The sequence below is a fragment of the Rhodnius prolixus genome, unplaced genomic scaffold (genome assembly GCF_049639745.1).
Source record: "Rhodnius prolixus isolate KJV_2025 unplaced genomic scaffold, Rpr scaffold_5, whole genome shotgun sequence".
NCBI lineage: Eukaryota > Metazoa > Arthropoda > Insecta > Hemiptera > Reduviidae > Rhodnius > Rhodnius prolixus.
Window position 1 is genome coordinate 6,566,525 of NW_027411624.1, and position 12,919 is coordinate 6,579,443.

Genomic DNA, 12,919 nt, shown 5'->3' on the forward strand with positions numbered 1-12,919 from the left:
GGACTTTTTCCAGGAAATTTTGTGTAAATGTCGGGTGTTGGTTGGTGGTAGATGATACTACTCTTCAGTAGGGGAGTATCATCCCAAAATCTGTCGGCTCCCTTATTTCCTCAAGTTTCCTAAAAAAAATTCCTGTGTGTTTCCCAAGGTTCTAGGAGGGGGCGCCACTTCTTCTTGTACTCTTCTTGGAGTGACAATTTTACCACCACACTCTAGGTCTTTAACATATCCTATTTTTTTTCTCCAATTAAATGAGGTAAACGCAGGTTGCTTTAGTGGTGGATTAGGCAGTCGGAAAAAAAAAACACGGTCTAATCCGGAAGTCTTGTCAACAGCTAGTGGAACAGTTTTTGTAGCCAAGGAGTTTTTAGTTTCCTGCCTAGAAGGAGCTGGAAGTCTGAGCTACGAGTTCCTGATAAAATCCGCCGGTGCTAACATTTGAAATTAGTTTCTTATAAAGATGTCAAGATGACAATGCCCTGTGATGGAATCCGTCATTATTATTCAACCTAATTTTGGTTATCAAAAAGCAAAGATCTCCAACATCATTGTCCAGCGACGCCTGCTCCAGTTCTGGCAGAACATTCCACAGCTTAGGCCACTATACTAAGCTCCATTTTGAAGAAGTCGTGCCTCTTCTACCACCAAAGCATTCAAAGCCCTCTATCTAGCCCCCACACATTACTTCAGACAATCTCCACCCCCATTTCTTGTTCTCTTTTGTCCACAGACTACCTCCTAAAGTTATTCTTAGCCAGCTTTAAAATTCTTTGTGTAGCTAAATTTCTTGACTTTTCAACGTAACAGGTCGACCTAGAAGGGAAAATCCAAAAGGATTATTTTATTAAAACGTGCCACAAAGACTTTTAAGGGTTTCAACTTTTTATTTTTTCTTTTTTACTATTTCTCTTTCAAAGTGAAAGCTCATATTTATCAAGGAAAACTAAATTTCCAACCGGGACAAAGAAAGGACTTTTCTATTTGTCATTTTTCCCAGAGAGAAAGAAAATGAATTTAGAAACGCAAAATAAATAAAGAAACACAAAATTAATAATACTAAGCCTCATTGAATTCATTGTCCTAGAATAACCACTAGGTTCCATTTTGTTTTTTTTTAAACCATGACTAAGATTGGCTCTTTCTGAACCAGTTTATGTTGTTCTCTTTTTTCTTTTATCTGTCACCTTCTCTCTCTTCAACAACTTAAACTCCTTTAATATTTTTCTTTTATTTTTTGCGTCTTATTTTTAAATAATTTTATTCTTTGCTTGCTCCATTTAATACTTGGAATATAAATTACTAGTTTAAAAAACTACTACTTACAATTTTTTATATCTTGAAATAAAATTAATTCTGGAGTGCTTCAGCTATCGTCAATAAACTCGAGGACTTGAAAAAAGGCTTCCCAAAAGATTATCTTCTGGAATATCAAGACTAACTGGCGAATGGTAAGAGGTACTTGGTCTGAAATGAGAAATCACCAATTTAGCACGATGAATCTTGACATCATGAGGGTACCCTAGAACGTCTTGGCTGAAATTAAAACTGTCCTAGGACAGTTGTATAAGAGTTAAATTAGAGAGTATTGCTGAATTTTTCCACTGTTTTTGCGCATCTATCTATCTAATCAGAGCGACCTAGTTTGTATGATTTAGCCCTGTCCTAGATTTCAGTAGCAAGTGACAAAAAACAGGAATTTCCTGATCGAACTAGGGGATAATAACTTCTATTTTTACAGTTCTTGAAGATTTGATTTCCAAATTTGGAGGCTTAGGTCGTATAATTAAGAAGTGTTTAAGATATCTGTGCTGTCAGACCCAAGTTATGTACTTAATAAGGGAGTATTGCTGATTTTTCCACCGCTTTTGGGCTTCTATTTCCCCATTAGAACGACCTAGTTGGTATGATTTAGCCCTGTCCTAGATTTCAGTAGTAAGTGACAAAAAACAGGAATTTTCTGATCGAACTAGGGGATAATAACTTCTATTTCTACAGTTCTTGAAGGTTTGATTTCCAAATTTGGAGGCTTAGGTCGTATAATTAAGCAGTGTTTAAGATATCTGTGCTGTCAGACCCAAGTTATGTACTTAATAAGGGAGTATTGCTGATTTTTCCACCGCTTTTGGGCTTCTATTTCCCCATTAGAGCGACCTAGTTTGTATGATTTAGCCCTGTCCTAGATTTCAGTAGTAAGTGACAAAAAACAGGAATTTCCTGATCGAACTAGGGGATAATAACTTCTATTGCTACTGTTCTTGAAGGATTATTTCCAAATTTGGAGGCTTAGGTCGTATAATTAAGCAGTGTTTAAGATATCTGTGCTGTCAGACCCAAGTTATGTACTTAATAAGGGAGTATTGCTGATTTTTCCACCGCTTTTGGGCTTCTATTTCCCCATTAGAGCGACCTAGTTTGTATGATTTAGCCCTGTCCTAGATTTCTGTAGTAAGTGACAAAAAACAGGAATTTTCTGATCGAACTAGGGTATAATAACCTCTATTGCTACTGCTCTTGACGGTTTGATTTCCAAATTTGGAGGCTTAGGTCGTATAATTAAGCAGTGTTTAAGATATCTGTGCTGTCAGACCCAAGTTATGTACTTAATAAGGGAGTATTCCTGATTTTTCCACCGCTTTTGGGCTTCTATTTCCCCATTAGAGCGACCTAGTTTATATGATTTAGCCCTATCCTAGATTTCTGTAGTAAGTGACAAAAAACAGGAATTTTCTGATCGAACTAGGGTATAATAACCTCTATTGCTACTGTTCTTGAAGGTTTATTTCCAAATTTGGAGGCTTAGATCGTATAATTAAGCAGTGTTTAAGATATCTGTGATGTCACACCAAAGTTATGTACTTAATAAGGGAGTATTGCTGATTTTTCCACCGTTTTTGGGCTTCCATTTTCCCTTTAGAGCGACCTAGTTTGTACCGTTTAAGTCTGTCCTAGATTTCAGTAGCAAGAGACAAAAAACAGGAATTTCCTGATCGAACTAGGGTATAATAACCTCTATTGCTACTGTTCTTGAAGGTTTATTTCCAAATTTGGAGGCTTAGGTCGTATAATTAAGCACTTTTTAAGATATGTGAACAGCTAGACAAACGTCAGGCATTAAATAAGTGAGTATTTTTCCGCCTTTTTTGGGCTTCCATTTCCCCATTAGAGCGACCTAGTGTGTATGATTTAGCCCTGTCATAGATTTCAGCAGTAGCGGACAGAAAAAACAGGAATTTCCTGATCAAACTAGGGGATAATACTTGCGTTTCTTTACTAATTTATGGTTTATTTCCAATATTTAGCAACTTATGATACATAACTATGTCCAAGTCTATTGAAGCTGTAGGAAATGTTTGCACGTTGTGCTCTGTAAACAGAAGATTCGTGGATTGAATCAAATGTTCAAGATAATAATTCTGCTCTTGACGGAATTGAAGAAGTACTGGTAACAAGTCCGTGAGGTTTAAAGTGATCCAGTGTGAAGATTGATTGTGAAAATGGGATACTCAATACTGTCCCTAAGTGAAAGTGGGGTAAAAAAATTCTCTGCAAAGACACTTTCCGGTTTTAGCAGGTTGCAGCCTGGGTGCGAAATGGATTAAGTTTTGAAACTGACATCTAAAGAACTAAAAATGATCATTCAATAACCACGTGTAAAAATTTTGAAAGCTGGCAAGTACTATTAAAGCAAAAAGTGTATGAATTATAAGACTTATTTTTGTCAAACTTTCAACAAAAATAAACCACAAAACAAACTGCGGTGATGATTATAGAATTTCTTCAACCAAGAGTTTTTACTTGAGGAAGTAAAAAAAAAGGGCACGTGCGTGTGGTTATGCAGTCGAGTCAATGAAGATGGAGGCTGTGTGTTTGGCGGGACCATCAAACGAACCATAACATAGACTTCCCAAAACTAGACGATAAATACCTAGACATAGTAAAAACTATATTTAGATTTTTCGTTTAAACTGTCTGTCCAGAAGTTTGTACTTATTTGTCAGTCAGAGGAATGTAATTAGTGGACATATGTTCTTTGAAATTTATCTTTACCTTTGCTCTTCTTATGTTATCAGTACTGATAATGAAGGAGTACATGTTCTTAACTTCCACTTAAGTTAAGACAAGTATTCCAATCATATTAAATATTAGAACTTCGGTCACTTCTAGGTCCCCATTAAAGCGGGTGTTCGTCCGTCAATCCGGTAAGTTACGGCATCCTGGCATGCCATTTCTTGGTGAAAAATAAGGGTGATGAATGATGGATGTCAGTATCCACTCTTCTGAGGGCAGAGTGCATTCAAGTATTAGGGAGTTTTTATTTATTAATTTTTTTTGCGAGGTGGGAAAAATGCCAAAGGCACCTTCCAACGATCTGTCGGGTGTGTGGAGCTCGACCCACTAAAAAACCCCATCCCCTTCAGGCGTAAAATATCCATCCCGGAACCGCCAAACAGCATTACTTCGGGATGACGCCTCGTAAACTTGGCTTTCCTTCTTTTTAATGGCTCTTCAGTTATACCGGCGATTATTCCAGGTCCTTTCTTTTTCTTATTAGGATCCTCCTTACCATGGAAGAGACACCCTCGCCCAGGATTCCTCATCTTCCAGCATCCGCCTGATGATGCTGTCCGGAGTTATCGGACCGGTAACTTCCTTGCAATCTTCTTCTTTCCTGTACCCAATGTGTACATTTAAAAAAAAGGGTACAGGGCGTCATCCGAGTCCGAGTCCCTGTAAATGCACGCCCCAGACGGTCTTTTCCCGATTTTATTAAGAAAACCTGTGAAATATCCGTGGCCAGTAAGGAATTGTGTGAGGTAATAATTATCCACCTCTCCATGTTTCCTATCTGCCCAAGTCACCGGATCAACAATCAACCTTGCAGCCAGTCCATCGCCCAGCAGTCTCTCTCCATTCTTGTGCCACCAGCCGAGGAGTCGCCCTCTTTTATTAGGGAGTGATTGCTACCAACTTGTCGGCACCTTCCAAGGGTTTCTTTTTAGGGTCTTATGGTTAACCAAGTGTTGGAACGGTATTTTACCTTATCCAGTTTCTTTTCTATACAATTTTTGAAGAGCTTTGAAGATTACAGTTTAACAAAGAAATGAATCTGCCGCACATGCTAATTAGTTTAGGTTGTGAATAGTTTTAAACGGCCCGTGAACAAATCTTACATCATTTTGAGAGCAATATCTTCTTAGGATACTTTTCTGTAGCTAAAAATAAATTAATTACTTGTTCGAGATTAAATAATTAAAAAAAAAGTATCAGAAAAAAACTGAATGAAATTCAAGGAGGTGCCTAATGGAACCATTTTTAAATTACAAGAATTTTTTTTTAAAAAAATCGTAGCCTGCATAGAAATAAACGAAGACTTGGCTCTTCATTCATTATAATTTACAGTAATTAAGACGGACAGCTGGCTCTGGAGCGTAATAATAATAAAGACACGCGATTATAATTAAAATAATTATGTAAGGAGTGAGAAGAGAGGAGGCGGAAACAAGAGAGTAAGAAGGAGAGTGAATAAATGAAGAGAGAATATCTTTATGTGAGTTGCAAACTGTTGCCTGCCGACTTGAAAGGTTCTTTATTTTAGTTACTTTGCATTTTTTCTCTTTTTCCAGCATTGTCGGTTTTTATCTTTTCATATTTTTTTTTTTTTTTTTTTTACGTAATTTTGGGCGGAAGTTGAAGTGATATCTTCTTGTTGGTTTATGTTTCTCTTTATTTCCGTAAGCTGATTAACCAAAATTATAATAATGCTTTTATTTTCAACACAAAAGGGCATTTTACCGCTGGTTAAACAGCTTTTGTGCCCTAATGTTTCTCTCCACATATATATAAGGGCTTCATCCTTTTGATTACTCTAAAAATCACTTCGTCTGATTGTACTGTGCTTTCAGTATAAAACTTTTATCTACAAAGCATTGAGGGAAAATACGGGAATGGACTTGTCGAGAGTATTTCATGTGAATTCCGTTGCCACGGACGGCTTGAGTGGTGATTTTACAGGTATGTGGTTGTTAAATGAAAAGGACTTGAAGAAGATCTCCAGGAGAAATGGAATTCCTAGTTGTCTCAGTTTTTAAGAGAAAAGGACCATCCTCACGTCTTTGCCAGATACGAAGTAAAGAGTTCTTAAGCAGCCTAGACTAGTGAGCAGGTCTGGACCGATTAATCGCGCAAATAACTATAGAATGGGTTGGTAAGAAATTAACGCTGTCGTAGCGGCGCGGAGTAAAAAAAAAAGTGGAACTCCTAATCTTAAGAGGTGCACGCTAAGGGAACCTTCGCTAGGATCTACAATTTAGCTCTTGGGTTTCTTAGTGAAATAAACTAATGATTACATTTCCCTTACTTTTCAGAAAATGTAGCTCGATAATGCTCTTAAACAGTTTGCAGAAACGGTTTTGTCACGAGGAGATTTTTAGTGGATACGAGAAGTGCGTGACTGGTATAAATAGTAATTTATAGTTTGTCTGTCGATTTGGAGAAGAAGAAAGAATCAGGAACTGCAGCATCTATCCCAGGAAGCAAACATCGTAAAGGTAATTGGGCTTGATGGGCAGGCCATGTGGCAAAGATGTCTGCTTTGGAAACACCCAGACGGCTTCTGCAAGAGTCAGGAGAGTGGGCAGGCCAAAATTGAGATGGAATGATGGGGTAGGCGTGGATGCCAGAAACCTGCCAGGAGTTGAGGAATTGGAAGGTTGCTGCAATGGATGGGGAGGACTGGCGGAAGTGGATTGAGGAGGCCAAGGCCCAGTAATGGGCTGTAGCGCCAATAGTAGTAGTAGTACTTTGTCTGTTCCGAGATCCGAGAAGTTTTAGAGCGATTTAGCCGCCCTTTCCGGAGTATTGAGTACTAAAAGGTCTTAAGCATGGTTCAGTTTGTTGTACTTTCGAGTGTCAATAGGTTCTGCAACTCTTTTATTTTTAAACACTCCGTACCGACCAAGAAATAAGCATATTCCGCGCTTCCCTCTCGATATATCTATCGATAAATAGTATTCAGTTCTTTAGACTTAAGCAACTGCGCTAGATTATGTATTACTCACCCTGGACATAGCCAAAAACTAGGGTATGGTAACTTTTCATCACTGAAATAGTACTTCGAAAAGTAAAAATGAACTTAAGACAGGCTAAGTAGAAAAAAAAACTCCAGAATCAAGCACTTTGCATGGTCTACTATTCTCCTTTGGGAAGCTGTGCTAGAAATATAAGCATGCTTGGGAACCAATACAATGTAGCGGGCGGGCCTTGCCTTCTATTTCAACCGATATCTTGGTTAAAACAATGTGTTCTAAGGTAGATCTCAAATTTTACAGAGGGGGTGATGATTGAATTCATTCATTTAACATGAAATCATCCGGCGATAGATACGACTAAGAAAACGCTAAGTTGAAATGGAACAACTGCCGATTTCAACATTGAGCGGTTAATTTCGTTCTCTAATACACAAGGGAAACGATTGGCGATTGGAAATTCCTCCTTCAGAAGGAAGCCATTTAATTGGAGAGAATTGAATTACAAGGAGGATTTATTTATAGACTAGTTTCTACAGCAAATTTTACCAAGAACCGGAAATTGGAACAACTTATCTTAAATTAAAGAGACAGGAAATTTACCACAAAGATACACGGGGCTGAGCTAAAAAGAAAGTTTCTTATTTACAAATAATAATATCAGTTTAATGAGTATAATTAAAAGCTTCCACGAAATTGTGCAGCTTTAATTGCATTCACTTTTAACAGTAACCGTGGATTTAGGAACGAAGAAGAATAGAGCTGTAACACAGGGAGTTGGGTTTCTAAAAGTTGGGTTACAAGCAAGCATGGGTTATGGGGTAAAGAGGAGAGACCCTCTACAAAAAGAGGGACAGAGAGAGAGTGAGAGATGTCTTGAAAAGACTACTTGATGTTTAGTTGATGATTATTTAAGTGGTACCGGGGAAAAGTGGGTTTGTAATTATGTGGGTTACGGTGGGTATGTAGTTTAGGTTGGGTTTTCACACCCATTTAGTTCATAAGAACAAGATGAGTGAAAGGGAAGGAGGGGGGAGAGAGAGAGACAGGGAAAGATTTTAGAGTACCACTTTAATGTACAAGGATCTAACATGTAGAAACATGCACGAACATGCTGTGCACATTCATACAAAACCCTACAGTGGGGATCTGTGAATGAATAGAGAAGTTTTTGTGATAAAATTTTGAAGCTGAAACCATAGACTCGCCCCTAACTCTCTAACTGGGGTACTACACACAGTCCTTACTGGCTTCCTGTGGTAGTAGTTGTAGTACAGTTTTAGAACAGCTAGTAGAAGAGAGCACGATGTAGTAATGAATGGGTGCGACAAGGATGGTAAAGTGGAAGACCTTTAATTTGTGAGCCCACGGGACTTTAGGCTGGTAATTATACGGTAATAGAAGGGAAGTTCTCTTCTTTAGAGACTAAATTACCCTTGAACAATGTCCGAGCTGTTACTAACAGGAGTGGAAAGCCGGGATAGACTGCCGTTGAGGAAGCCAAGTCTGTAGAAAGGCCAACTACTTCCTACGACCCCCAATAAGCCCTTAAAAAGAGGTCAAAGGTTACTTGGTTCTCCCTCTACCTTTATTTTTTATTTTTGGCTCCACCCACTTTATTGTTGGTTGTGTAAAAGAGCCATTTTCAAATCCCTTTTTAACATAATTTGAATTAACCTTTACTTAACTATAAACCTTATTGCCATTTTGTAAAAAATCTAGCGTGAATCATTTCACATCATTATAATTCTAAAAATAATAAATTTTATAATTATTAAAAAAAATCTACTACGACAACAAAAGACTACCCTAAGCAGTAGTTCCCCTTAAAAGGGGAAGTGTGATAGCCATTTCCTCAAGGATTTTGGCATCTCTGCGAGTATCCCAGAGCTTTACAATGGGACAACACTTAACCAGTTAAGCGTGGAATTTAGTTTTTAAAAAAAACTCCCACAGTGTGCGGAATTAAAATCAGACAATGACGTGTATACACGTCGAACGCAGGCAGGGCAAAAGAACCAAAAGTTTACAATAGTCGTAATAGTCACTGCAAGCGACATTTTCTGCAATCTCTCTGGGGTCTTGAGATTACAGAAGAGCATTCTGTGTTCATTCAAAAAATCTTGCACCGCTTCTTCACGTATGCATTGCTCTAGTTAATTAGGGACGCAAGAGCTTTTTTTACAAAGAAGAAAAGAGCTTTGAATTCTGTCATGCTCGTACTGAGGTCCTGAACCTCTATCTAAAAGGTAAAAACGGGCATTGCATTAGGGTTGAGAGCTTCTATCTGAGTACCTAATTCCCCCATCTCTAATGCGGAGACCAAACATGTACCAACTACTTATCATTTGGGTGACTCCCACCGCAGTTCTATTGGTAAGATAAAGGGAAACATACCACCAAATAATACTATTATTGTATTTTATTAAAATTTCGAGTTTTTATCATTAATGGCGGCAATTTTATATTCCCCCTCCGCTATTTCATTCCTAAAGACTTCCACGAGATAACTTGTGGCTCTCTCTTGCACTACTTTCTAGTTCATGGCTTCCCACTAGAGCGTTGCGTGCAAGGTAATAAAAAAAAAAGAAGAAAAATAATCATTGACGATAAACTGATGTAATTTATTACGTCATTTATGATGCCAGCTTAACTGAAAGCTGATTCAGCGTTCATTAGTGAATTGAATGATACATTCTGAGGAGGGTACATCAAACTGCTGGCTTATATGTTTACAAACGGTATGAAAGCAAATAGAACACACAGGAATGGGTGGGGGGGGGAACATCATCTTCAAATAGATTTCAGCATCAATCATCACTGTGGCAACAGACAACTAACAACAAACTTGTCATCATCATCATGATGATGATGTGCTCATTAGATATATCACAGAGGAAGTTAATGTTGCTTGCAACTTATAATAATAATGATGTTGATAATAATGGTGAAGCTTGTATCACAATAGTTTGCATTCAAATCAACATACAAAATGGAGCCTCCACCTCAGGCTGTGTACTCAAGTCCTGGCGATGGAGATCTCTTCCGCTCTCACCCTGTCATGGAATGTCACAGGGTGAGATCACATCTACCGTACAAATCCTACTAAATTGAAATTAATATACAATACAAATTGAAAATTCAAAGGCAATTATATTACATTATATAATTGACGAAATGTATTATGAACTATATATAAGATAAGGCCAACAACAATTCTTCTTTATCACAGCTTCTCCTGGAATCGATTACATCAATTCAATAAATCATTCTCTTTACTGTTCGATAATTCAATCTCTTCAGTTATTCCAACATATAAATCATTCAGCCAACATTTAGATTCAACAAAAAAAATTATCTGGAATTTAAGCTCTTACTTACAGAAGCATTCAATCCTTGCGGCTGGCAAAAGATTCTGTTGTTTGTTGTAGATAGATAGATAGATAGATAGATAGATAGATAGATAGATAGATAGATAGATAGATAGATAATATTCTGTATTTAGTGTATATATACACATTACAGGGGTTCTGTGTTACATATTTTACAAAAGTTCAACTGATAAAATCATAATCATAATATAAATTGAAGTAGTAAACATAATAATAGCTGTGGTGGCAACTTAAATATAAAAATGAATATTAATAATATTAGCAATAAAAGAAGATAATAGTTTCCACGAGAACAGATAAAAAATAAAATAAAACTAATTGAGAACAAACATTGCAAATAAAAATACTCTTAATTAATTAATTTTACTTAAACTTTACTCAATACTTAAACTTTATTCAATACTTAAACTTAAAAATAAAAATGAAAACAAAAATAAGCGACCACAATTTTTCAATGAACTTAAAAATTCTTTACAATTTAATAAAATTTATTGCTCCTATTATTTATGTTTTATCTTCATTCATTTAGACAAAATGACCTTAATTTTAGAGCTGCTATAATGAAAAAATACATCTTGTCTAAATGGTTCCTATTTTGAATGTTTAAGAGCCAATGAATATCGTCTTTATCGGCAATAAATTCAGAAAAATAACGCTTCCTGAATGGACTATAATTAGGGCATTCTAGTAAAAAGTGTTCCAGAGTTTCACACTTATTTAAATTGCAGACATTGGAAACAGATTGAGTGCCAATAGAGTGGTAGCCCCCAGCTCTATACCATATTCTTATCATTTTGTCACTAGACACTCTTAGCTGGCTCACCACTCTAATTTTATCTATCGCACTATTGTAAGTTACATATTGTTGTTCAGGCGCACCTAACCCACTTACGAGGGTCGTTTGAAAAGTCCGTGCAAAGTCAGAGAGATAGCACTACTGGCGCGTATCGAGGTTATGTTTAGTTAGTAGCATCTCTTGGAAGAACACATACCAAGTTTCAGCCAGATCGGTCTATTTCTTTGTGTTTGGCATTCGTTTGAATCGAGGAAGTCGAGTGATTTTCAAAAAATGGACGAAAAAGAATTTCGTGTGTTGATTAAACACTACTTTATGAAAGGCAAAACGCCTGAGGAGACTAAAGAGAAGCTTGATAAACATTATGGTGACTCTGCACCTTCGATTAGAACAGTTTATAAGTGGTTTCAAAATTTTCGGAGTGGCCATATGGGCACAAGTGACGCTGAACGTTCTGGACGCCCTGTTGAGGTTACTACTCCAGAAATCATTGATAAAATCCATGATATGGTGATGGATGACAGAAAAGTGAAGGTGCGTGAGATTGCTAGTGCTGTGGGCATCTCGAATGAACGGGTACATAATATTTTGCATCAACATTTGGACATGACAAAGCTATCCGCAAGATGGGTGCCGCGATTGCTCACGCTTAACCAAAAACGAAATCGTGTGAAGTGTTGCAAGGACGGTTTGCAGCTGTTCCAGAAGAATCCGCAGGACTTTAAGCGTCGTTTCGTCACTGTGGATGAAACATGGATACATCACTACCCTCCTAAGACCAAAGAACAATCTAAACAATGGGTTACCAAGGGGGAATCTGCGCCAAAAAAGGCGAAGACTGTTCCTTCGGCCGGAAAGATTATGGCGACTGTCTTTTGGGATTCGCAAGGAATAATCCTCATCGACTATCTGGAAAAGGGTAAAACTATTACAGGTGCATATTATTCATCGTTATTGGACCGTTTGAAAACCGAGCTGCAAGAAAAACGCCCACGATTGGCCCACAAAAAAAGTCCTTTTCCATCACGACAACGCACCAGCTCACACCTCAGCATTTGTGGTCGCAAAATTAATGGAAATAGGGTTCCAACTCGTTTCACATCCCCCCTATTCTCCAGACTTGGCTCCCTCGGACTACTATTTGTTCCCCAATATGAAGAAATGGCTGGCGGGAAAAAGATTTTATTCAAACGAGGAGGTGATTGCAGAAACGAATGGCTATTTTTCAGACTTGGACAAATCCTATTATTCGGAAGGGATCAACAAACTAGAGCAGCGTTGGACGAAGTGTATAAGGCTAAAAGGAGACTAGGTTGAAAAATAAAAAAGGTTTACCCCCAAAAATTAAGTAGTTTTTATTTTTGCACGGATTTTTCAAACGACCCTCGTATATGTCTATAAAGAGTGCTGTAACTTGGAATTAATAGCTCCTCTGAACATCTACTGAAATTTCGTGGTTTTTCCACTTCTCTATAAGATCAGGTAGCATTTTTTTTTAACTGAATCTACTTCCGTTTTATAAATAACATCTTGTTCCCCAATAATTGTTAGCCACTTCCGCAACTGACCAAACCAATTCCTCTGTGCTCCTTTATCACTTATTCTATCTAATTCTTTTAGTCTTTCAAAACATAGTTTTGGTAGTCTGTTTCCCTCCATTGCCAGAACTCTATTCCAAAAAGACAACATTTTCTTAAAGATAGTTA

General features: G+C 37.4%; 1 protein-coding gene across 2 annotated transcripts in view; it reads right to left on the reverse strand.

Annotated features, from left to right (window-relative positions):
* LOC141457915 (uncharacterized) overlaps nucleotides 1-12,919 on the reverse strand; it is a 301,526-nt gene that overhangs the window by 130,741 nt on the left and 157,866 nt on the right. The window lies entirely within an intron of this gene.